Genomic DNA, 27545 nt, shown 5'->3' on the forward strand with positions numbered 1-27545 from the left:
GGAGTGGGATGGGGAGGGGGCATATTAAATGCTGTTATGATGGAAATTATTGGTCACTTACCTGCGTTCAACCTTATTTTCTGATTTCAGTCCCCTGCTATTTTAAATTAGACTCCCAACATCCTTTGAGTTGAATCAGTGCTCTTTAACCTCTCTGCATTCATATTCACCACCTGTAGCATGAAATGATCTGGAAGGGGGATCTCACATCTTATCTGCCTGACTTTGGAGAAATTCTTCCCTAAAGCCTTTTCCTTAAGTTCATGTAGAGCTGTTTTATGCACTTATGTATGACACACTCACATTCACATATGCACTGAGTATGTTCTGTCACACTGTACAGGGAGGCTGTAATTTTGCAGGCTGGACTGTGGGCCTTGTTTTTAAGGAAACATTTACTTACGTAACATTTCTAAAATAATTCCTCATGTTCAGCACTTTGAGAATTTTGAGTGGAAAAGAAATGCTGTATAAATACAATTCTTTTCAAAAAGAAAATTAGGCAGAATGTTTAATGTCTGCATAAAACCCTCACATTTCTCATGTTTAAACCATTTTAGCCAACTGAAACCAGACAGCTCACCAGCACAAGGGACACCACTCCTTAATAAATAAAAGTATTTCCGTTAACATGATTTGGAGATGCTGGTGTTGGACTGGGGTGTACATAGTTAAAAATCAAACAACACCATGTCAGAGTCCAACGGGTTTAATTGAAAGCACTAGTTTTTGGAGCACTGCTCCTTCATCCGGTGGTTGTGGAGTACACAACTGTAAGACACAGAATTTATAGCTGTAAACATTTTGTGTCTTACAATCGTGTACTCTACAGCCACCTGATGAAGGAGCGTCGCTCCGAAAGCTAGTGCTTCCAATTAAACCTGTTGGACTATAACCTGGTGTTGTGTGATTTTTAACCTTTTACAGTTAACAGGTTTACATCTCCTCCAGGCACCTTGGGTTTGACCCTTAAACCCGGTATTAACAGTGCCTTGGATTACAGCAGACCTGTTTATTTTCATTGCCAGGTCTCTGGGTTTGCTACAGGCAAGTGACTGATTCCAGTCCTCATTTATTTTGATTCACACGCTTGGAAATCCACTCATCCTGCTCCTAAGCAGGATTGACACTAATTAGTCTTTTGGCAGCCAACAGTATGGATTTGAGCTCAAAGTGAGCAACAGCTACCAAGAACCACTGAGCATAATATTATGTAGCACACCTCACTATAAGGTTGGAATATATTAAAGGCTAGCAGAACCATTAGGCAAATAGGTGATCATCTAGAATAGAGTGGTGCTGGAAAAGCACAGCAGTTCAGGCAGCATCGAGGACTAGAAAAATCGATGTTTCGGGCAAAAGCCCTTCATCAGGAATACAGGCAGAGTGCCTGCAGGATGTTTTATCTCTCAGCCTGCAGGCACTCTGCCTCTATTCCTGATGAAGGGCTTTTGCCCGAAACGTCGATTTTCCTGCTCATAGGATGCTGCCTGAACTGCTGTGCTTTTCCAACACCACTCTAATCTAGAATCTGGTTTCCAGCATCTGCAGTCATTGTTTTTACCTAGATCATTAGAAAAGCAGAATCTGCTTGAGTAGGGTATAACATTAACTGAGCTAGTTATGAAACTATATATGTAAACAAACAGGCTTCAGCAGTAGGATTGGAATGTCTAGATCTATTAGCATACATCCAAATAGACTAAAACATCTATTGATTTCCATGTATTTACACTGAAATCTTCCTCATAATTGAAATATTTTATTCCTTATCTTATTTATGTAATGACTTTGAAATCTGTGCATCTGCTTGACTATTCCAAATGTGTGAACAAATAAATAACATAACTTAATCAATTTGCCACTGTACAGTAATGATTTAATGATTGTATAAGTTGTGCATAAAAGTATCCAGACCCCGAGTGGTGTGAACATTGATGAGAAAGGTGGGAGATTTGTGTGAAATGGCCAGTGAGACTTGACACTGAGAGCAGGAAGTTCCCAATTTCTAGCAAAGTGCTGAATGATGAGCAAGATTCTGGTGAGTGGCAAGCAGCAACCTCAATGGGCTAGGGGATCTCTTCTGCTCTGTATGATTCTATCATCTTATGATTAGCAAGTCTCGTCTCATTGATATGTAGTTTCCCATTCTCCCATCCGCCAAATAGAAACTGGACAGTAGAGTGGGGGATCTGGTGACTCCAACTCGCCACTTGCATCTTGAACAAGGTACACTCCATGGGCAACAGCCACACACTCCCCAAACTCATCTACTGGCCTTGGCTTTGGAGTCATATCAGGAAAAAGTGAGGACTGCAGATGCTGGAGATCAGAGCTGAAAATGTGTTGCTGGAAAAAACACATTTTCAGTTTGGAGTCATATCAGCCTCACTGAACTCTTACGGCACATCCCCAATCCACGGGTTCGGTATGTCAATGCTGCTGTTTGGAGCATTGCACTGGAACATTTCATTGAAATGTTGTTGCCAGGACACTTTGCAGACAGGGACAATCTCCCACCTGAAGGCTTTCACTCGAGTGCACCTCAGGGATTGTTGGCAATCCCTTTGTACTTATAGTTTGCATCTACTTAGATGCTCACAGCATCATTTGCCTCCTCGGTCAGAGCCTAAAGTAATTCCATCTTGACTTGCTGTTTAGTGCAGATACAAAGACAAGCACCTTGACATGCATGGCAGCAGTGATCAGTTAAAGGGCTGTGCTTACTGCTGTACATCAACATGACTGTGTTCGTTCAATCTCACATTGTCACTATTCACCAGGAGTGTAAGTGATAAATGCACTGCATGTGCATCAACCAACTGGCCCTGTCTCAGTGTCTAAGGGGAGTAGAGATCAATCAAGTCAAAGGAAACACTTAATAATAACATTTTGCAATAAGTTCAAGGGCACCGTCTACTATCATTCCAGGAGCTTGGACACGGTCAGTCAGCTGCCAGCAATGGGCAGAGTCAGGGGATCCATACCTCTCCAGTCCAGACTGTGGGCCATGGACAGCCTGTGGGCTCTGTGTAACCAGCCGAGGGAATGGGCCATGGACAGCCCTGTGGGCTCTGTGTAACCAGCCGAGGGAATGTGCCATGGACAGCCCTGTGGGCTCTGTGTAACCAGCCCAGGGAATGGGCCAAGGACAGCCCTGTGGGCTCTGTGTAACCAGCCCAGGGAATGGGCCAAGGACAGTCCTGTGGGCTCTGTGTAACCAGTCCAGGGAATGGGCCAAGGACAGCCCTGTGGGCTCTGTGTAACCAGCCCAGGGAATGGGCCAAGGACAGCCCTGTGGGCTCTGTGTAACCAGCCCAGGGAATGGGCCAAGGACAGCCCTGTGGGCTCTGTGTAACCAGCCCAGGGAATGGGCCAAGGACAGTCCTGTGGGCTCTGTCTAACCAGCCGAGGGAATGGGCCACGGACAGTCCTGTGGGCTCTGTGTAACCAGCCGAGGGAATGGGCCAAGGACAGTCCTGTGGGCTCTGTGTAACCAGTCCAGGGAATGGCGCAAGGACAGCCCTGTGGGCTCTGTGTAACCAGCCGAGGGAATGGGCCAAGGACAGCCCTATGGGCTCTGTGTAACCAGCCCAGGGAATGGGCCAAGGACAGCCCTGTGGGCTCTGTGTAACCAGCCCAGGGAATGGGCCAAGGACAGCCCTGTGGGCTCTGTGTAACCAGCCCAGGGAATGGGCCAAGGACAGCCCTGTGGGCTCTGTGTAACCAGCCCAGGAAATGGGCCAAGGACAGTCCTGTGGGCTCTGTGTAACCAGCCGAGGGAATGGGTCATGGACAGCCCAGTGGGCTCTGTGTAACCAACCCACAGCATAGCAGGAAGTCCATCGGGGAGCACTACAGATTATTCAGGGGTCTAGTCAGTCATTCGTCTGGACTGTTCACCTGAGTCGCTCAAGGGTTCTAGGCCATGGTCAGTCCTGGCTCCCCATCCACTAAAAATCCAAGGGGGGGAGATGGATTATCAGGGACTACTGGTGTGGGAGAGAAGCTGGAGAACTCAATTGTAGGGATTGGATGAAGCATGCTTGGATAACATTGTGGAAGGAGCAACTCAAGATTTAAGTGAGCAGAGGAAGCAACAGAGCAGAAAGGGGTAATGTGGGAGGGAGGGACATGAGCAGTCAGAAACACTTTGGCTTCAATGGGGGAGATAGTGGACTATTACATCCAGCATATTGACCCACTGTGCCTCAGGGTGGAGAAAATGGGGAGATGAACAGTGGGTTGGATAAATTAGATTGAACTATGAGAAAGGTCCAAACTTATGATGCTGACAGGGAGGGGTTGCACATTTGGGTTTCATCAAGTTAAGAGGCTGAGCCCGAGAGCCACTTGATAACAGTGACTGCTGATTCATCCCATCATGCTGTAATGAACAAGTGTACAATAGAGCTGAGGAGTGCAGCGTAGGTTCACGAGGTCAATTCCTGGAATGGCGGGACTACCTTACGCTGAAAGACTGGAGTGACTGGGCTTGTATACCCTTGAGTTTAGAAGACTGAGAGGGGGTCTGATTGAGACATACAAGATTATTAAAGAATTGGACACTCTGGAGGCAGGAAACATGTTTCCGCTGATGGATGAGTGCCGAACCAGAGGACACAGCTTAAAAATAGGGGGTAGACCATTTAGGATAGAGATGAGGAGAAACTTCTTCACCCAGAGAGTAGTAGAACCCTTGAGCGACTCTGCTCTGCCCCAGAAGGCAGTGGAGGCCCAGTCTCTGGATTCATTTAAGAAAGAGTTGGATAGAGCTCTCAAGAAAAGTGGAATCAAGGGTTATAGAGATAAGGCAGGAACAGATACTGATTAAGGATGATCAGCCATGATCATATTGAATGGTGGTGCAGGCTCGAAGGGCAGAATGGCCTACTCCTGCACCTATTGTCTATTGTCTATTGAACAGGGCTACCACCACAACAGGAGCGGGTAGATAGTATTTTGTTCTGTGAGAGAATTGAAGGTCGTTCAAAGGGCAACAGCATTACACAGACACCCATAAAGTAAAGGGGAAAGACAGCAGTGGAGTGAGCACTATATGCTTTGTAACCATCAGGTACTTTTAACATACTGTGTGTACAGTCATTGGCCCAAAGCAGTCTGACCACATCCTGCAGTATTAGGGACCTGTCCACTAATGACCGTGGTCCACAATTAATCTACTGCAGTCTGCAAAGATTCACTTTGTTGCAAACGTTGCAATCACTTTCCAATCTCCTATAGTCTGCACATGGTGTATGAGCTGCTCACTCCATACCTTGGACAATTTAATCTCAGGTAGTGCTAGGGATGGTGAGGCTCTGTACCTCAATATTGGAGTGAGCCTACATTCACTCACACAACTGATGATGAACAGTGAAGATTATTTCAAACGTGAGAATGTATTTACAATGAAGTATCACCCTCAGTATGTCGTCTCCTCGCTTTCCCTCCCATTAGGTCTGTGTAGTCTTGGCTCCCCAATAGAGGTGATGGGGGTGTTGGAGAGGGTGGAGGTGGGAAGTCTGGCCTCCGTCTGGAGTGTCCAGAGGGGAGCTTTCTGGGGGACCTGTATGTGGCTCCTCCTCTCATTGGGTGCCTAACTGGCACTGTCCCATCTCCTTGTGGGGAAGGATTACCTGGAGGAAATTCTAAGCCCCTCATCCCCCTGGTCCTCTGGATGTTGGCGCTGAGTACCAATGGCTGGAGAGGTGGAGTGTGGGTCAGTACAGATGGATACAGAATGGACTGAGGTTGCTAGACCTGGGTCTCCATGGCAGCTGCCAACTTGTGCATGGCCCCTCACATCCCAGAGGCGGGATGATACAAACAGCATTGCTGCATGCTAGCATCCTCTGTGTCAAGTTGCCCGTGGCCTCTGACAAACTTGCCTGCTCCTCCTCCTCCTCCTGTGGACACATCAATGAAATTGCCCACTGCCAACTCTAGGGGGACCTACCCTGCCTGGGGCCCAGCAAGTGCCTGGTGTCCAAAAGTCCTCAGAGTGCCAGCAGCCTTGACCGGCTGAGGCACAATGGCATTCCCATCAGAACATGCCCCTGTTATTGATCTCCCTCACATTCACCGTGAGGTGTCGGTATCTGAGCTGGTGGAGGGTAGCAGGAGGCAGCCTGGGCTCCTCACTTGGAAGGCCAGGTGGAGATATCTCGGAAGCTGATTCAGTGCGGATGCCCCGGGTACCTGCAAGAGACCGAAGAGAGAATGCTTTACGAATAAAGGTTAGAAGTTTGGGCTTGTTCAGGATAAACTCACAATGGGGGGAGTCACACAGAAATAGAGTCATAGAGATGTACAGCATGGAAACAGACCCTTCGGTCCAACCCGTCCATGCCAACCCAATCTAGTCCCACCTGCCAGCATCCGGCCCATATCCCTCCAAACCCTTCCTATTCATATATCCATCCAAATGCCTCTTAAATGTTGCAATTGTACCAACCTCCACCACTTCCTCTGGCAGCTTATTCGATATTCACACCACCTTCTGTGTGAAAAAGTTGCCCCTTAGGTCTCTTTTATATTTTTCTCCTCTCACCCTAAACCTATGCCCTCTAGTTCCGGACTCCCCAACTCCAGGGAAAAGACTTTGCCTATTTACCCTATCCAAACCCCTCAAAATTTTGTAAACCTCTATAAGGTCACCCCTCAGCCTCCGACGCTCCAAGGAAAACAGCCCCAGCCTGTTCAGCCTCTCCCTATAGCTCAAATCCTCCAACACTGGCAACATCCTTGTAAGTATTTTCTGAACCCTTTCAAGTTTCACAACATCTTTCCGATAGGAAGGAGACCAGAATTGCACACAATATTCCAACAGTGGTCTAACCAATGTCCTGTACAGCCGCAACATGACCTCCCGACTCCTGTTCTCAATACTCTGACCAATAAAGGAAAGCATACCAAACACCTTCACTATCCTATCTACTTGCGACTCCACTTTCAAGGAGCTATGAACCTGCACTCCAAGGTCTCTTTGTTCAGCAACATTCCTAGGACGTTATCATTAAGTGTATAAGTCCTGCTAAGATTTGCTTTCCCAAAATGCAGCACCTCACATTTATCTGAATTAAACTCCATCTGCCATTTCTCAGCCCATCTGGTCCAAGTCCTATTGTAATCTGAGGTAACCCTCTTCACTGTCCACTACACCTCCACTACAACTCTGCAAACTTACTAACTGTACCTCTTGCTCTCAAATCCAAATCATTTTTGAGGAAGTAACAAATAGAATAGTATTTATTGTCACTTCTATTTTTACAAAAAAAACCGTGAAAAATGTTTATGTTGCCATATTCCGGTGCCTCTATCAATCACAGAAATCAGAAGAGGACCCATATATATTTAAAAAAATTAAGACAAGGTCTATCATTGTACAATTCACAGCTCATGGGTTCTCAAGGCTAAGGAAAGGAACGTGGCCAGGAACCACGTTCTCCACCGCTGTAGAAAGCCGATATTGAATCTGCCAAATCTCTGGCCGTTGGAATCCCGGGCAGAACTACCAGCTGCTGAGGGCACTCCAGAAGCTGCCTGAAGGACCCACCTGATCGCCAAAGGCTGCTGCTGAAACAGACCACCATGCCGGAATCCCGGCTGGACTCACCAAAGCTGATCATCTATCCGCAGGACCCACCAGGATGCAGCCACAATGGCAATGAGTGATGGACTGCACCACGAACGGATAGCAATGCAGCAATGGACAATGATTCCTACTCAGTAACTGGGACCAAAGAGGTTTCAGCATCACCACAGGTACAGGTGTAGTCCTTGCCAGCCAGCACCATGATCCTCTCCTCATCAGGAACTAAATGCCAGGGAGCCCACCAGTCAGCTGACTTTCTCTCTGCCCTATGGTGGGAGAGATTGAGAGGGATGAAGGCCACTAGCATTGCTTTTAGTGCTGGCAGAGCTGGAGGAATGCTGGTGAGGTGACCTGAGTGAGTCAGTTGTTAGTGCAGAGGGCAGGACAGTAGGGGAGGGGTGGTAGACGTTGAATCTAATAGCGAAAGTTGTAGAGCAGGAGCCTTGGTGGGAGATGGGTACAGTAGCAGAGACAAAGGGAGGATGAGGTATCAGAGACAAGATGGTGGCACTTATCCTGGCACAGTGGAGAAGGTCATTGACCATTTTTGTGGCATCGCTGTGCAGTTCTCCAGACCAACCACACCACACTGACCCGGTGGAACCGGCTGGAGGATCTGGTGGCATGGTGCCTTCTGGTGGTCCTGAAGGAAATGGATGTTCCTGCTATGTATCACCCCATCCACCAGGACCTCCTGATGCCTGTTTACAAAGCAGAGTGCCCATTTCCTCAGTTTGCCACATCCAGGGTTAAAGTGACGCACTGTGGAGGGCACCTGTGGTCTGACAATGCTTGACCAGGTGCCCGGCGGCCTTTTAAAGATGCCAGGATTCTCAGAATCTCCTGGCAGTGCTGAATATTTGTGGAATGCCAGTGGGAGTATATGATGAACAGGCTGCCATAGGGGTATGGTGCGTGGATAATGAGGCAAGTTTAGGACAGTCGTATGTGAAAACTTGCAGGGCCTTATGGAACTCACCAAAAATGACACTTAACCATTTTTCTGGTAAATTTCAGCCCCTAACAATTGCTGCAGGAGCATCTCATATATCATCGAGCCACATTCCACATTATAATGTGGATTGCTTCTTGTTCATATCCTATCAGCATCATAACATTGTTCTTCATGTAAAATAAATCTGAAATTATGAATCTACAATTTTCAATCTTACAAATGCACAATAGTAATTTACAAAAATGAATTGGCATTATGGGAGCAGGGGTGGGTGGGGGGAATGTTCACCCGGGGCACCTGAGTCTCTTGTTCTGGCCCAGGAGTACATTGATAAAATTATTCTGCCTATTTACGCTGAAGCTTAATGCAGCAGACATGTCTGCTATTCCCAAGCAACTGAGAAAGGATTGTTAAAGGATTGTGGTGTTGGAAAAGTACAACCGGTCAGGCAGCATCCGAGGAGGAGGAGAGTCGATGTTTTGAGTTTAAGGTCTTCATCAGGAATGACGGGGGCCCCAAGGGCACTGAGGGATAAATGGGAGGGGGGGTGGGGCTGGAATGCAATAAGAGGATGAAGGTGGGGGTAATGGTGATAGGTCGGAGTGGAGGGTGGAGTGGATAGGTGGGAAGAATGTTGGAATGGTAGGACAGCTCAAGAGGGTGTGCTGAGTTTAGAGAGTTTTTCTCTGGCATAAGGTGGGGGAGGGGAAATGAGAAAGCTGGTGAAATCGACATTGATCCCCTGTAGTTGGAAGGAGCCAAGGCAGAAGATGAAGTGTTCTTCCTGCAGGCGTCAGGTGGCTAGAGTTTGGTGGTGGAGAAGGCCCAGGACTTGCATATCCTTGGCGGAGTGGGAGGCAGGAGTAAGTGTTCAGCCACAGAGCGATGGGGTTGTTTAGTGCGTGTGTCCCAGAGATGTTCTCTGAAACATTCTGCAAGTTGGCATCCTGGCTCCCCAATGTAGAGGGAACCACACTTTTCCAGCACCCCACTCTTCAACTCTGATTTCCAGCGCCTGCAGTCCTCACTTTCTCCAGTTTAGATCACACCCCTTATCACAGAACATTGCAGCACTGACACTAACTTGATCCAGAGATTCTGTAATAATGTTTATATGCAAATGAATATTTTCAAATCCACCCCATCTACCTGAACTGCACGCTTTTTAATGTTCCTGCCTTTCAAACAATTGCCTAATTTATTTTTCAAGTTGCTTGAGGTATTTGCCTAATCTGTTGGCATCTGGTGAGGAAAAGGGTGACCAATTCAAATGATCTCCTTGTGGATCTGCTTCTGCACTTTGTCATGACAACAACAAACAGGGACAGGGTAAAAACAATGACTGCAGATGCTGGAAACCAGATTCTAGATGAGAGTGATGCTGGAAAAGCACAGCAATTCAGGCAGCATCCGAGGAGCAGGGAAATCGACATTTGGAGCAAAATCCCTTCATCAGGAATAGAGGCAGAGTGCCTGCAGGGTGGAGAGATAAATGAGAGGAGGGTGGGGGTGGGGAGAAAGTAGCATAGAGTACAATAGGTGAATGGGGGTGGGGGTGGGGATGGAGGTGATAGTTCAGGGAGGAGGGTGGGGGAAGGTAGCAAAGAGTACAATGGGTGACTGGGGGTGGGGATGCAGATGATAGGTCAGAGAGGAGGATGGAGTGGATAGGTGGAAAGGAAGGTAGGCAGGTAGGACAAGTCATGGGGACAGTGCTGAGCTGGAAGTTTGGAGCTGGGGTGAGGTGGGGGAAGGGGAAATGAGGAAACTGGTGAAATCTACATTGATGGCCTGGGGTTGAAGTGTTCTGAGGCGGAAGATGAGGCGTTCTTCCTCCAGGCGTCAGGTGGTGAGGGAGCAGCGGTGAAGGAGGCCCAGGACTTCCATGTCCTCAGCTGAGTGGGAGGGGGGAGTTGAAAGGTTGGGCCATAGGGTGGTGTGGTTGATTGGTCCAGGTGCCCCGGAGATGTTCCCTGAAGCACCCTGATAGGAGGTGTCTAGTCTCCCCAATGTAGAGGAGACCGCATTGGGAGCAATGGATACAATAAATGATATTGGTGGATGTGCAGATGAAACTTTGATGGATGTGGAAGGCACGTTTGGGGCTTTGGATGAAGGTGAGGGAGGAAGTGTGGGTGCAGGTTTTGCAATTGCTGTGGTGGCAGGGGACGGTGCCAGGACAGGAGGGTGGGTTGTTGGGGGGCATGGACCTGACCAGGAAGTCACGAAGGGAATGGTCTTTGCGGAAGACGGAAAGGAGTCCGGAGGGAAATATATCCCTGGTGGTGGGGTCCGTTTGGAGGTGGCGGAAATGTCGTCAGATAATGTGGTTTATGCGATGGTTGGTAGGGTGGAAGGTGAGCACCAGGAGGGGTTCTGTCCTTGTTACGGTTGGAGGGGTGGGGTCCGAGGGCGGAGGTGCAGGATGTGGATAAGATGCGTTGGAGGGCAAGGAAAGGGAAATTGCGGTCTCTAAAGAAGGAGGCCACCTGCTGTGTTCTGTGGTGGAACTGGTACTCCTGGGAGCAGATATGATGGAGCCAGAGGATTTGGGAATACGGGATGGTATTTTTGCAGGAGATGGGATGGGAAGAGGTGTAATCCAGGTAGCTGTGGGAGTCAGTGGGTTTGTAAAAAATGTTGGTGTCAAGTAGGTCGTCATTAATGGAGATGGAGAGATCCAGGAAGGGGGAGGGAGGTGTCAGAGATGGTCCAGGTAAATTTAAGGTCAGGGTGGAATGTGTTGGTGAAGTTGATGAATTGTTCAACTTCCTCATGGGAGCACGAGATGGCACCAATGCAGTCATCAATGTAGCGAAGGAAGAGGTGAGGAGTGGCGCCGGTGTAATTACGGAAGATGGACTGTTCTACATAGCCAACAAAGAGACAGGCATAGCTGGGGCTCATACGGGTGCCCATGGCTACCCCTTTGGTTTGGAGGAAGTGGGAGGATTCGAAGGAGAAATTGTTAAGGGAGAGGATCAGTTCAGCCAAACAAATGAGAGTGTCAGTGGAAGGATACTGTTGGGATATTGGGAGAGGAAGAAACAGAGGGCTTTGGGGTCCTGGTCATGGCGGATGGAGGTGTAGAGGGATTGGATATCCATGGTGAAGATCAGGCGTTGAGGGCATGGGTGGTGTCTCGAACATATGTGGGGAGTTCCTGGACTGGGGGGATAGAACAGTGTCGAGGTAGGTAGAGATGAGTTCAGTGGGGCAGGAGCATGCTGAGACAATGGGTCGGCCAGGGTGGTCAGGCTTGTGGATCTTGGGAAGGAGGTAGGACCAGGCAGTGCGGGGTTCCCAGACTATGAGGTTGGAAGATCTCCTGAGGTGATGAGGTTCTGTATGGTCTGGGAGATGATGGTTTGGTGATGGGGGGGTGGGGTCATGGTTGAGGGGGCGGTAGGAGGAGGTGCCTTCGAGTTGGTGTCTGGCTTCAGGGGTGTAGAGGCAAACAGGGACAGGCAGCAGTAGGCCAGGGATGGGGTCATTATATCACACCCTTCCTCCCATTTGCAGTTACTCATGGAGTCCATATGTTCTCTCTCCGTGAGTGCACTTGAGTAACAGATGCAGGCAGTGGGCTGTGGACAAGTCATTGTACCCTCCTGTCTACTCTTCCATGGGTACCTCTGTGCATGGCTCTCAACCATGGCACACCATTCCATCCACAACACCTTCTCTCACATGATGCATAACTTCTGCTAAGCTCCCAATGACATCTGTGGAGAAACCCCCCTCGGAGTTGCTCTCTTGGACCACTGGGGACAGTACTGAGGCACCAAAGACCAGGGACCTGCTCAGCCCTGGAGACACCCAGTCAGAGGAAGAACCACGCAGTAGACCTCTGCACTTTGCACTCAGGACACTATCCAGGTGACTGGGTCCTTCATATCCATGGTGCTGCCCTCTGACCTTCAACTAAGCTGAGGAGAGTCAACCAGGCTCTGGCAAGGAAACTCTCAGCATGTCCCTCCTCTCTAGATACAAGTACTCAGGTTTGCCCCAACAACCCTTTAGGGAGAATAAACCAAACAGCTGAGCAGGTTCTTTCTACCACAGATGCAGAAGAAGGCAGTGCACTAAGATACAATGGAAGGGAGAGGGAGAAGAAAATGCAATAGGGGAATTGATTGTGTGGGTAAAAAATGAAAGTCATTCTCAGTTAATGATAAATGTTCATGATTTTAACTTACATGTTTTCAAAGCAAGTAAGCTGTCACTCATTGTAAGTACTGTTTACACAGCGGCTTGGTCATATTGGTAATAGAAGTCTAGTTGTAGATGAACTGGAGCCAAGGAGGGTGTCCAAAGGAAATTTGATTGGCAACAAGGAGCTAATTGACAGCAGACCACTCGTCCAAAAACCAATGACAGAAGACTTCTACCTGGGTGCAGCTCTAACAAAGTTCAAGAAACTTGACACCATCCCAGACAAAGCAGACTGCTTGATTGACATAATATTCACAAGCGTTACTCCCCTCACCACCAAGGCACAAGGTGAAAAAGAAAGAATAAAATTGGGAGAGGCATAAATAGTCTTTCAAAGCTTTGCACAAATGTAATTTCTCCACTAATTGTTTAGGTTTATGATGTCTTCTATTTTACTGCCCGTCACTGAATCCCCCAGTCAATCATCCACTGCCTTTACCACACAGAGAAATGGAAGATGGATAGAGGGAGGGAAGGCTACTCAGGGGGCACTGACAACTTAACTACACTTTAGGGATAGGCAGAAGTGCTGCTACCTGTATTTATCTGAAGAGGAAGGGAGGAAGCAGCAACAAAACCTTGAATAAAACATTATTTTCTAACTACAAGACAGATTGGCCACGCCGATGATGGAATCGTATTACATAGAAATTGCAACACCAAAACAGGTCATCTAGCGCAGCTATTCTGCCAGTATTTATACTCCATTTTACTTCCTTGACCATCAGATTTGGGTATTGCACTAATTGTCTTTTGCATATCTCAACTATTCTAAACTCAAAACTTCGAGGAGCATTTGCTCATCCCAATTGTTCCAACCCCTCTTTATGTCATCATCCACAGAATTTTCTCTCGTCACCCAGTCCCCATTCATTTGAACTCTGGACTTTTATTCAAATTGAGACCTTGCCAAGACTAATGTTCCGATGTACAACAACAGTAGTCAACATTAATTTTACTTTAAAAATGTATGTGCTGATGCAGCATATTTTCAACCCAAAGTCACATTCCTCCTGGACCAATTCAGTGGAAGGTGAATTGGGACATTTGGATATCATATGAACTGCAGATAGTTCAAGTACAGAAGGCTGCCATTTAAGCTTTTGTACTGGTGTTGGTTCTTTATGAGTGTTGCTGTTTTGCTCTGTATCTTTCTCTTCTTCAAATCCCCATCCAATATTACAGTGGAGAGCATGCTGGTCCAAAGAATCTATACCAAGAATAAAATTGGGTTTCACCATTAACCACGGGGAAAAGCAGTTTCAGCCTTTCAACACTCAAACCTGCCCATACTTTCCATAACTCTGAATTCCTGTCAGTCAAACAATTTTCTCTTCATTTAAATATATTGTTTATTCTACAAAATATGTTTATTAGCAAATGTCTTCTGAAGTTCCACATATAGTCTACTTCATATACAGCATTCTCTTTATCTGACAAATCAATTACATTTTCAATAATCTCTTAAATTTGTGAAACATAATTTTGCTTTAACAAATCCATGCTATCTGACATTGAGTAAAACGTAAATTTCTAAATGTTCCTTAATGTGACCATTTGTTATGATTTATGAGATTTCCTACAACTGTGTTGAATAAACTGTTCTGTGGTTACCTGGTTCATCACTTAAACATTTTTCTTTACATTCAATATTATCCAAATCCATGATACAATATGCATATTTAAGGACCTTTAAAATAAAAATAAATTGTGGTCCCAACATCTACAATCTCCTCTGACTGTGGTTCCAACATCTACAATCTCCTCTGACTGTGGTCCCAACATCCACAATCTCCTCTGACTGTGGTCCCAACATCCACAATCTCCTCTGACATTCTTAGCCCAGGATCGGATCAGTTCCCATTCCTCAACCAATTTTCTATCTATATTGTTACTGTCCTTTTATTCCATGACCTGTAACTTTACTCAAGTCTATTGTGTGACTGTATTGAATGCCTTTTGGAAATTCATGTACACCACATAAACAGCCCTAACTTCATCAACCCTTTCTATTAGTTCTTCAAAGATGTCCAATGAGTTGCTTAAACATGTTTTTTTCTTAGGAAATTAGTGCTGCCTTTTCCTAACTAATTCACAATTGCCCATGTGACTATTAATTCTATGCAAAGCCACTATTTCTAGAGGTTTCCCTGTTACCAAAGTTAAACTGACTAGGATGTAATTGCTGGGCACACCTTATAACCTTTCTTAACCTTTTTTTGGTTGTCTTGCAACATCCCCATGTGCAAAAAGGATGCAAGTTAATGACAAGTGCTTCTAGAATTCCCATGCTCACTTCCTTCAATATCCAAGGATACAGCTCATCCAGTTTATCAAATGAAGATTATCCAATACTTCTTCCTATTAATTTTGTCATAGATCATGGGGGGACCAACTGGCAGTGATTTAACCTGTAGGAAGGAGGAGATTACAAATTGTGAATTCTATGTGGTAACCTCAACTGGTGTAGGAATTGAACCCACGTCATTAGTATTATTTTGTATCACAAACCAGCTGTCTAGCCAACTGAGCTAAACCTAATTTTTGAAGTTATCATAGATCATGGGGGGACCAACTGGCAGTGATTTAACCTGTAGGAAGGAGGAGATTACAAATTGTGAATTCTATGTGGTAACCTCAACTGGTGTAGGAATTGAACCCACGTCATTAGTATTATTTTGTATCACAAACCAGCTGTCTAGGCAACTGAGCTAAACCTAATTTTTGAACTGGTCTAGTGACTGAGGTTTCTCCTCCATTTCATGGCCTGAGTAAACCTGCTTTTTTGGTAAAGACTGATTCAACCTATACTATCACAGCCTCCATGTGTAAAGCTATCTTTTTGCAGCCTAATCAGCCCTATTCCTCCATTTACCCTCAATCCCAATATGTGTTTATAGAAGACATTGTGATTCCCCTGTGTTAGTTGCAGTGTAACTGTGATTTAGAATGTTTTAATTTCTCCCTTTGACTGCACCTAATTTTTATTCAAGCGCTTTCTGTCCCTCCCAGTATTTTGTGCACCCTGATATTACTGTCTCCTAGTTTCCACATCCCTGCAGAGTAAGTTTAAATTCTCCTCAACAGCACCAGCAAAATGCCCAGCAAGGAACTCTCAGCTGCAGCCTGTCCAGCTTACTGTCCAATATTGTACAGGTTGGGTGGATTGCCCATCCTAAATTGCCCTGTAATTTTGCAGGGACATACAGGCTAGGTGGGTTAGCCATGGTAAATGCAGGGTTAAAGGGGATAGGGTGGCCAACTGGGTCTGGGTGGGATGCTGTTCAGGGGTTGCTGCAGACTCAAAGGGCTAAATGGCCTCTTTCTGCATTGTAGGGACTCTTATGAGATTGTGCTTGATCATTTTCTGCCTCGCATCCCAAATTTTAACGGTAAGACCAAATTCGCTTTCTGCCAATGTTGCTGGTATCACATGGGCCCTGAACTCTGTTCGATCAGTATGATGTCCTGCAGGAGCTCTGTGGCATCCTTGACCCTGGCACAAGGGAATTAACTTACTGTCCCAGAGACGTGGCTGCAGAAATGCCTGTCTATCCCCCCAAATTAATAAATGCTCAATTTTATATCACTTCTGATCTACCCCTCTCCTTCCTTCCCTCCTCTGCAGCTTGCTTACCTTGGCTGCTATGGACCTGGAGATTGCTACACTTCTGAGGAACCGTCACCCTCAACAGTATCCAGAATGAAAAAATGATTCTTGAGTAGGACTTCAAGTGGGAACTGCACTACCTGCCTGGTTCACTTGGAGTCTGAGGTGCTTATCCATTCCCTGACAATCTACATGTGGTGTGACCACCTCTCTGAACATGCTATCCACATAATGCAGAACCTCACAGATGCTCCACAGTGACTCTAATCGCTGCTCGAGTTCTGAAACGTGTTTGTAAGCTTCCACACCTTGTGATACTTCTTGCACATGTGCTGGTCTAGGTCACGTGAGTATTCACACTTCCCCACGTGCTAAAGGATGGCCACATTGCCTTGCTATGACTTTCAGCTTACTTTCTACTCATAGAATCATAGAGTCATACCCTTCAGCCCAACTCATCCATGCTGATCAGATTTCATAAACTGAACTAATCTCATTTGCCTGAGTTTGGCCCATATCCCTCTAAACCTTTCCTATCCATGTACCTGTCTGAATATCTTTTAAACATTGTAAGTGCACCCGGCTTTACTGCCCTCTGTGTGACAGGTTGTCCCTCAAGTTCCTTTTAAATCTTTCTCCTCTCAACTTAAATCTATGCCCTCTCCTTTTTTCCCATACCCTGGGGAAAAGACTTTGGCTGTTCATCTTATCTATGCCCCTCAAGATTTTATAAACCTTTATAAGGCCACCCCTCAGCTTTCTACACTCAGGAAAGAAAGTCCCAGCCTATCCAGCCTCTCCTTATAACTCAAACCCTCTAGTCTCAGTAACATTCTTGTACATCATTTTTGCACCATTTCCATTTTGATATCATCCTTCTTATAGCAGGCTAACCAGAATTGTATGTAGTACTTCAAATGTGGCCTTACCAATATCTTGTACAGCTGTAACATGACGTTTCAACTCCTGTACTCAGTGCTCCGACTGATGAAGGCAAATATGCCAAATGCTTTCTTCATTGCCCTTTCTACCTGTGACAGTACTTTGAAGGAACTATATGTCTTCACCTCTAGATCTCTCTGTTCAACAATACCCCCCAAGGCCCTAACATTAACTGCATAAGTCCTGCTCTGGTTTGTCTTACCAAAATGCCATGCCTTGCATTTATCTGCATTAAACTCCATCTGCCATTACTTGGCCCACAGGTTCAGTTGGTCAATATCCTAGTTTACTCTTGCCTAACCTTCTTCACTTTCCACTATATGACTAATTTTGTTGTCATCCACAAATTTACTAACCATGCCTCCTACATTCTCATCCAAATTGTTTATATAAATGACAAACAACCCAATACCAATCCTTGTGACACACCTTTGGTCACAAGTCTCCAGTCTAACCAACAACTCTTTACACCACCCTCTGTCTCCTACCATCAAGCCAACTTTTTATTCAATTAGCTAGCTCTCCCTGGATCCCATGTGATCTAGTCTTATTAACCAGTCTACCATATCAAAGGCCCTGCTAAATTCCATATAGACAATGTCTACCTGTCTGCCTTCATCTATTGTCTTGGCCATCTCTTCAAAAAGCTCAATCAAGCTTGTGAGACACGATTGCCCATGCACAAAGTCATGCTGACTGTCCCTAATCAGTCCTTGCCTTCCCAAATGTATGTCCTGCTGATAACCCACTGAAGATCAGAAGTCAATTAACTTACAATGATGCCAGACTTTGATTTTTTTTCAATCCAGCCCTGTCTCGTAACTTTTCAACTCTTGATCTCCGGTGGCTGACAAACATAGAAAGTTAAAAGCTCCTCCTCCTTCCTTCCTTCCTTCCTTCCTTCCTTCCTTCCTTCCTTCCTTCCTTCCTTCCTTCCTTCCTGCCTCCCTCCGCTCTCCTTCCTTCTCCCTCCCTTACTCACCAAACCCTCAGTAATTCCATTTTGTCCCACTATACTTTGTGCACTACACTTAACCTTGCTTATATATACTGCTGTGATTGAGGTTAATCTGGCAGTTACAGAACTAGGCCAGTTTAAACCAGTTAATAAATTGGTTGATCTTCTCATCAGTACAGAACTTGAGTAGACCCATCCAAACAAACCTGGAAGAGTTCAAGTAAGATACTAATTGCATGTAAGCTGAAGCTGGATTTTATATATAAAAAAGATAACCCCTTAAAATTCTAAAATATACTCCTTTATTCACCAAGCTCATAGTAAAACTATGCTGAACCACTACTCCTGTGTTTAATGGGAAACCTCATTTGATTGTCATTGATTGAAGTCAAACTTTGTTCACAATGACCAATGAAACAGTTATTTAACAAAGGATTTTGCAACACCTGAAACCTCCAACCAGGATGCCTCTGATAATGATCCACAATTTGTAAATGACTACTTCATACAATTTTGCGGAACACTTTATTTATATAACATCCTGCAATTCTCCTAGATATCCATCAGTGCAATGATAAAGTTGAAAGAGGAGTCCGAAATATTCAAGCACTGTTAAAAAAAATGAAGATTTTCAAAAACCTTCCTAAGCTACAGATCTACCCTGTTGCTATGTAGATTGGTGCTGTCAGAACTCCTGATGGGAAGAAAGCTCAAGACAAATTATGAAGGGAATAGATAAAATAGCAGAAGAAAGGATGTTTCCATTAGCAGGTGAAACTCAGACAAAAGGGCATAACCTCAAAATTAGGGGGAGCATATTTAGGAGTGAATTGAGAAGGAACTTCTTTACCCAGAGGGTTGTAAATCTACGGAATTCCCTGCCCAGTGAAGTAGCTGACACTATCTCAGTAAACATTTTTAAAGCTAAAGTCGATTTTTGTTTTGAATAATAAAGGAATTAAGGGATACATCGAGAGCGCAGGTAAGTGGAGCTGAGTCCATGATCTTACTGAATGGCTCGAAGGGCCAGATGGCCTACTCCTGCTCCTAGTTCTTATGTTCTATAACACAAGTTTCTGTTCTATCCAAAATGCTATTTCAAAGGCCATAAGTCCAGGATTATCAGACAATTGAAGACAGACAAGTCTTATCAAAATCAATAAACTTTTAACCAAACAGGAGATATTGTATCAGAAATTTACTCAGTTAAAGGTAGGAGAAAAGAGATTGAAACATCATCAAGGCAGATGAGGAGAAATTGTCCAGAGAGATGATGAACAATTGAGATCTTCTTTAGTACATACTTTTCAATGTACCGTAAGAAGAAACAAAATAAATCTTATTCATTTTCACCAAAGATGTTATTAGTCATTCATTCGGATGGATCAGATGTTGAACTTGAAATTCAGGAAAAAAGTTGATTATAAAAAACTCAATGGAGGCCATCAAAGTCAAGAAACAATTGCTCAGGGAATGACTTCTGATCTTTTGACAAGAACATGTACAGAGAGAGTTCTGAAGTATCCTGACAGATTTTCTTTGGGAGTTTAGAGACTGGGGGAGGAAGATGTGGTCGTATGTAAAATAAAAATGATTGCATGGAAATAAATTTGGACAAAGATTTGAGGAGGGATGTAGTATAAGGCTTTGAAAACGTCAATGTCTGAAAATGATGTAACTCCTCCCACTGTGATGGCATAAGAGATCATATGAGAGAAAGACTTAGCCAGAGAGAAACATGATGTCTTCAAGTGAATCAAGATTTGGAGATGCTGGTGTTGGACTGTGGTGTACAAAGTTAAAAATCACACAACACCAGGTTATAGTCCAACAGGTTTAATTGGAGTGGCGCTCTGAAAGCTGGTGTGCTTCCAATTAAACCTGTTGGTCTACAACCTAGTGTTGTGTGATTTTTAACTTCAAGTGAATCATTTGTGAGCGGCACGGTGGCACAGTGGTTAGCACTGCTGCCTCACAGCGCCTGAAGACCCGGGTTCAATTCCCGACTCAGGCGACTGACTGTGTGGAGTTTGCACGTTCTCCCCGTGTCTGCGTGGGTTTCCTCCGGGTGCTCCGGTTTCCTCCCACAGTCCAAAGATGTGCGGGTGAGGTGAATTGGCCATGCTAAATTGCCCGTAGTGTTAGGTAAGGGGTAATGTAGGGGTATGGGTGGGTTTCGCTTCGGCAGGTCGGTGTGGACATGTTGGGCCGAAGGGCCTGTTTCCACACTGTAAGTCTAATCTAATCTAATTTATACTTTGGTAAAGCTGTATATAGTTCCCTGATTTTTAATAAACTAGTTCAAACCTAGCCAAAACTCTGTAATCTCTCCGAGTTAGACCAGTGAAACGTACAGCAGGTTAAGGCACTGCCTCAGTTATAAAATTATCATTCTTGTCTTTAAATACTTCATGCTAATGTTACCCCACTTGTCTCTGATCTGCTCCATGGCTATAACTACCTGAGTTATCTCTGCTGCTCCAGTTCTGGCCTCTATATCATTGTTTTTACATCTTTGTTAATTAGCTGAGGGGCATTCATTGGGCAATGTATAAAGAGACATTTATTGGCATTCGTGGCTGTTTGCTTCCGATAGGATTTAAATACTTGTAATGTCTCACTCTGTGAATAAACCCAAGAGATTGATATCTGGTCTCCTTTTTCACCAACTGGCTGCCAGAAGTTTAACATCGATCACTGGTGCCTGTGCCACCAGCTATCAAAGGCTTTCCCTCCAACACTCTCCACTTTTTTGACTCTACCCTCTTTTACAATACTCTAAAATCAACCTCTTTTACCAAACTTTCAGTCATCCATCCTAATCCTTCCTTATGTTTCTCAAATCCAATTTTGATTATAACTCCTATGAAGTAGTTTGGGACATTTTGCTGCATGAAAGGTGCTTTAGAAATGCAGTTGTTGTTGGAAGTGCTTCTTTTTAAAAATCCATGCATCCTGAGATGCTAATGAGGCAACACTAATCAATGATTCGCTGGTACGAATGAGAAAAGAAAATGGTCCAATGTAGATCCTATTGAAGGATTGGGTTGACAAGACTCTATTTTCAGTACAGTAATAGGGTCTTGATAACCTAAAACTATATAATTAGAATAAGCACAAGTACAACCGCACAGCTCAGAATCACATGTTGTCTTTGCATTCTCACCTTATTATTTAACCCTGATATTGTGGTTACTAATTAGTGCATTTTAATTGCTGTGTGTTTTAATCTATTCACACTGCTGTGCCATCAGTAATACCTTCGGTAGTAAACCACAAATTATTTTGAATGACAGGTCTTATTTCATAATCTTATACTCAACATGAATGACAACTTGTATTAGCTGGAGCAGATGGTGTCTAATGAAGACCTTCCAGCTCAGGCACATGACAAATCAGCTGTGCATCAAGCTCCAAACCCCTCCGAGTGGTTTTGGCTTCTTCTGACTGGAATTCCTAACGACAGAGATAACACACAGTCGAAACTAATTCTCCAAGAATCAGGTGCACAATCACTTCTAGACTAACAGGCTGTCTTTGGAGAATCCCAGGTTGAAGCAAAAATGATTGCATGAAGCCTTTTAAAAGGCATAGATTGTCAGAAGAAGGTGATGGCTTCCACATCTGGGGAATCCCTGGGATTAATCAATCAGAATACATCCTTGCTTTGAATGTAATATGATGTAGTGAGGAGTAAGGCTTTTTTACATTGAAGAGGAGATGTGCTCAGTGAAATAACAGGCACAATATTGAGATGTGGAGAGATTGAAGGGCAATGCAATTAATTTGTATATATTTGAGGTAATGCACTTTAGTAAAACAGGCAAGGATAGGACTTACACGATTAATGATAGGGTAATGTTTTGGAACAGAAAGGCCTGGGGGAATCAGGTCCATAATTCTTTGACGGGGTGGTCAAGAAGATGTTTCCCGTGCTTGCCTTCATTGCGCAGACCTTAGAGTATAGGAAATAAAAACTGAAAGAATTGCCGATGCTGTAAAGCAGAAACAAAAACAGAAGTTGCTGGAAAAGCTCAGCAGGTCTGGCAGCATCTGTGGAGAGAAATCAGAGTTAATGTTTTAGGTCCAATGACCCTTCCTCAGTTCTGAGGAACATTCACCGGGCTCAAAACATTAACTTTGATTTCTCTTCACAGATGCTGCCAGACCTGCTGAGCTTTTCCAACAATTTCTGTTTTGTTGTTTCTGAGTAAAGGAGTTGGGATGTCATGTTGAGGTTCTACAGGACATTGGTGAGGCCTCTTCTGGAGTACTGTGTGCAATTCTGGTCACCCCATTATAGAAAAGATATTATTAAATTGGACTGGGTTCAGAAAAGTTTTACCAAAATGTTGCCAGAGCTGGGGGATTTGACACATAAGGAGAGTTGAGATAATCTGGGACCTGTTTAACTGGAGCATAGGAGGTTGAGGGGGTGACCTTATAGAAGTTTATATAATCATGAGGTGTGTGTGTGTGTGTGTGTGTGTGTGTGTGTGTGTGTGTGTGTTGGGAGCAAGTTCAGAACTAAGGGGCAGATTGTTAAGGTGAGAGGAGAAAGATTTAAAAAGGACATGAGAGCAACTTTTTTATACAGAGAGTAGTTTGTGTGTGGAATGAACTGCCAGAGAAAGTGGTGGATGTGAGTACAGTTACAACCTTTAAAAGACATTTGAATAAGTTCATGAATAGGAAAGATTTGGAGGGATATGGGCCAAGCGCAGGCAGGTGGGGCTAGTTTAGTTTGGGAACATGGTCAGTGTGGACTGAAAGGTCTGTTTCCATGTTGTATGACTACAAATCTGTGACTGAGTATCAAACAAGTTTTGTTTTGCAAGACTGACTGGTAACCACTTTTCATAACAGGTGTCTAGTAGCTCTCCAATGCTAGTCTGAGCTGAACGTACATAACTAGCTCTGTTGACCCTCTCCCACTAACACCTTGCAACAGGTTTCAGGTTAGAATTTGTCGTCATGTGGGATTGGAAGCAGATATGATTGTGGTTAAACAGATGCTGACAGGAATTAACAAACCTGGAACCAGCAGGTTATTTAAACTGTGCAGGAAATGTAAAAATGTCAAATAGTTTAACAACTCAGACTTGAGATTAACATATGAAACATAAACCAAATGTGTTGCAAATATTCAGCAGACCAGGCAACGTTTATGGAGAAAGGAAAAGATTATGCTTCAGGTCCATAATGTTTTAACAGATGGGCTTAATTTTAACTCTCTTTAAAAGCCTGGATTTTGAGCGAGTTAAAATCAAAGCCTTCAACTTTGTTTGTCTCTCCTTGGATGCTGCCTGATTGGCTGAGCATTTTGAGTGCTGAGTATTTATATCTCAGATTTCCCAAACCTGTTATGTTTTGTCACTGATTAACATAGTGCGTTGTCCTACTGAGAAGGGACTACATGAAGTAGACTACATGTTATAACACACAGCTGGGTGAATATCTAGTAAGGACCAGGACTGAGATTTCTTTCCCTGTGGAACAGGATGGTTCCTAAATTGTTGGAACTCTGGAAAAATGCTCAGCCTGGAAATTTCTCAGTGTTTCTGTTTTTCCATGAATAAGGTTCCATTGCACTTCCATTGAAGTTACAGCAACACAACAGGAGCCACTCCTCTCAGGGGAATGCAAGATGCACCCCTGAGAAATCTCAACATGAAACTATCAAGGCAAGAAAATATATTTTGAGCCATGGAATGGGCAGAACTATTGCACCAAAGGTTTTCAGTTTGGTAGGGATTTTATTTCTCTTTATTCCCAAACTGAGGTTCTAGGCTATCAAATACTTTGACACTGCCAAAATCTTGTTCGAAATGTTGGGTCTTAAAACAAGTGTGAGAAAAATAAACTCTCATACTAAAGACACTCCACCTGCTGGGCATTCCAAATCATTACAATGAATGAGGCAAATTTATTGAAAAAATAACAAATTTATTAAATAATGTAAGTTCAATTCTTTTCTAAACATTGCCTGTTCCAGATTCAAGCATGATTTTATCATGCCTTGTTCCAAATTAATATGAAGAATATGTTCATTAGAATATGCACGACAAATAACAATGCAGCATCTGTAACGTTTCAATTTTAGATAGAATGTTTGGTTTCACTCATGATGGATTACAAAATCAAATAGCAAGCTCCTCCATGAGGTAGACTTAGAAATTTGGATGTTGAACGTGGCAGATCTGAGTGGTAGACCAGAGATGAAATCTCTCCATCATCTCAAGAACCTGACTTTCTCCAGTCATTAGTCGAAAATACTGCACTAACAGATTGCAGGGAAGTAATGAAGATTAACCTGCCCAGTGAAAGATGTTTCCTGTAAGCAGATATGCAACAATGCTTGACACGGGAAGGCTAGGCAGGGAAGCAGCCGAGATAGAGATCAGAAAATATCCTTTTTAAATGCGTGGTTGTTCCATTTTTAAAGAAGTGGTATGAAAGTGGCATCCATAAATAGAAATTATACAATTGCTGTACATTCCCTCAGCGTTTCTTTTATTTTAAAAATATTCCAACTATTAAAAATACACTATAGGTGTGGTAATAATGTATAACTTGTTGGTTTTGTCTAATCAACCTTATCTCTGTCCTGCCCAGCATACCTCAGCCAGGGAGGTACAGGGAAAATGCTGTCTGTAACAGGTTACCGAAACTTATGTGACATTAGCTTAGTGTGAGCCACTAACTAACTTTCTAACTTCCCTCTGAACTTGGTCCACGTGAAGGAGGAGGCTTTAATCATTGATACACATTTGCAGATTACCACAAAGTCTAACAGAGTAATATTGATTGATAGGCAGTTATCCGATTGCTAAATTGATATTTTTAATGCAATTGTTGTATTAGGTGTTACCCATGCTGTTGGAATCTCCCCAGCTGAGGTTACTATTAAGGACTCTCCTTCTCAATCTCCCCTCTCACCTGAGGCTTGGTGTGACCCTTAGGTTAAACTACAACCAGTCAACACTCTCTAACAGGAGAGCAGTCTTGTGGTTTGGCAAGGATGTGATGACTTTATTAGATGCAAGGTTCAGAGACAGTTAATGCTGAAGACTGTATTAAGCACTGCCCAACACGATGATGTCATGAACTTGGGTGGAAGAACAACTCTAGATAATGAAGGAGATCAATCTAACATCTAATTCTGTCTCATAGACTTTGTTGCTGCAACATACCAAAGAACCTGATTACAGTCATGTGATAAACTGTATCTTGTTTAAGATAAGAGCTTCTTCACCTGAGATAACCAAATGATTTTCCTCTCATATATTTGGCCAGCCAGGACCTTTGGATCCCAACATAAAAGGAGGATATTGAGAGCAAATCTGATGTATTCTTCCATAAGGTAATTTTTGAAGTCATCATACAACATGGTGAGCCGTGGGTGTGAATTCCAGAGAGCTGTGAGGAAGTCTTTAGACACGGCTTTAAGATGGCTACTTGGTCATGCAGCTATAAGTCAATGATGAACAGCATTTCAGACCTGGTAAGGCACTCACAGAAACAAATGTGAGCTAGGAGCTGAAACATTAGGCTGCTACAGATTGCACAGAGTGTTGATGGAATATAGGAGGAGTCCTGATAGGTTCAAACTGAGAGTGAGTGGACATCAGATGATGTATGAATAAAGTTGAAATCCCTGATGGACGAAGAGAGTTTGTTTTGAAAATATAGTCCAGTTATAAGCTGAGAAAGGTACAAGTGGGCATAGAATCAACAGCTCAGAGGAGCATTGCTGACTTAGGCAGGTACCATGACTGCAGTAAGGAAAACTGGCAGCTACAGAAGTAATTTTAAATGAAGTCACAATACTGAGAACATGACATAAACATGAATTTATTAAGTTCAGGGGCAGCAGGATTCATCTTATAGAGCCTCAAAGAATGGCTTTCAATCAGTAAAGCCATTAAGAGACCAGGATTACTAATAAATACTTGGCAAGTGTCTGATTAGAGGAATATTCAGGCCACTAATAAGATGGGAGAAAATCTGAGGCAGGAGCAATGGGGTGGAGGTAATTGATAGGGGCAGTTGGAGATGCCATATTTGATGTTAGGCTCTGAAAGGGTTAATGCTGACAGCATCCGAAAGCTTTCGGATAAGATAATCCTATCTACTTGCACTGCCTGTATGCTGCTTCCTCTATAGAACAACATTACCTATTAAGGCTTTTCCAGTATTTGCTTATGGAATGTGCCTTTATTAAATAGGCAAAAGTGAGGACTGCAGATGCTAGAGATCAGAGTCAAGATTAGAGTGGTGCTGGAAAAGCGCAGCAGGTCAGGCAGCATCCGCAGAGCAGGAAAATCGACGTTTTGGGCAAAAGCCATTCAACAGAAATTGACATTTCAGGCAAAAGTTCTTCATCAGGAATATTAAGTATTATTAAGTTGGTTCACTTTATACTTAACAGAGTGTGAGGTAATCTGGAAAACTGTTTTTGTATCATAATAAAACAAGACAGAACCAAACTAACTGGGCACAGTGTAGCCAACGGGTACTGAAATATAAGAAATAAATGTCTTCTTGCTAGATGCACAGAGCCTGTTTTATTTCTATTTGCCATGCTTCATTCACATATAAGTTGGCTGATTTCACATGAAATTCAGTAATTCTAAAATGACTTCCCTTTTTGTTGTTTTTTCTTCCCTGCTCCTACATCCCTCCTTGCTAGGTTGCAGCTGCTAGTTAAGAGTGTGACCACCTGGGCAACCTATTCCCAGTTGTTTATGAATACTGTGTTAACTTCAGTAAATTGGCCACTGTATTTCCTGCGTTTGGAGCGTTTGTGAGTACACGGATGCCCCTTTACTTGACTGGACCTAAGACTCTATTTGGTTTACAGTGGGATAAAAACAATAGCTAGTGATTTTTCACAAGAAGAAGCTCCTGTCTTAACAAGATGTAGATTGATAACATGATTATAATTATGTTCAAGATATATTAGCAAGTTAGACACTATTACTAAGATTATTAGGAAATATAGATGGCACATCTGTCCTCTTCCAAAATCCAGAACCATTCTCCCTGTTTCTCGATGGAAGACAGTATGACATCATGAAGATTAATGCAATCTTCAACGTTAACTCTTTCACAATCTTTGCCTTATACAATGTCTTACTGCAGCTTTATTCACCATAGTTAGCATACGCATAATTACATTTATCACTGTTTCCCACCAAGTCTCTGATTTCACTTATTCAGTTAGTCTGGAGTTTTCACAAACCTTCCAGAACATGTTGTCTTTGGA

The sequence above is a fragment of the Hemiscyllium ocellatum genome, chromosome 21 (assembly GCF_020745735.1).
Source record: "Hemiscyllium ocellatum isolate sHemOce1 chromosome 21, sHemOce1.pat.X.cur, whole genome shotgun sequence".
NCBI lineage: Eukaryota > Metazoa > Chordata > Chondrichthyes > Orectolobiformes > Hemiscylliidae > Hemiscyllium > Hemiscyllium ocellatum.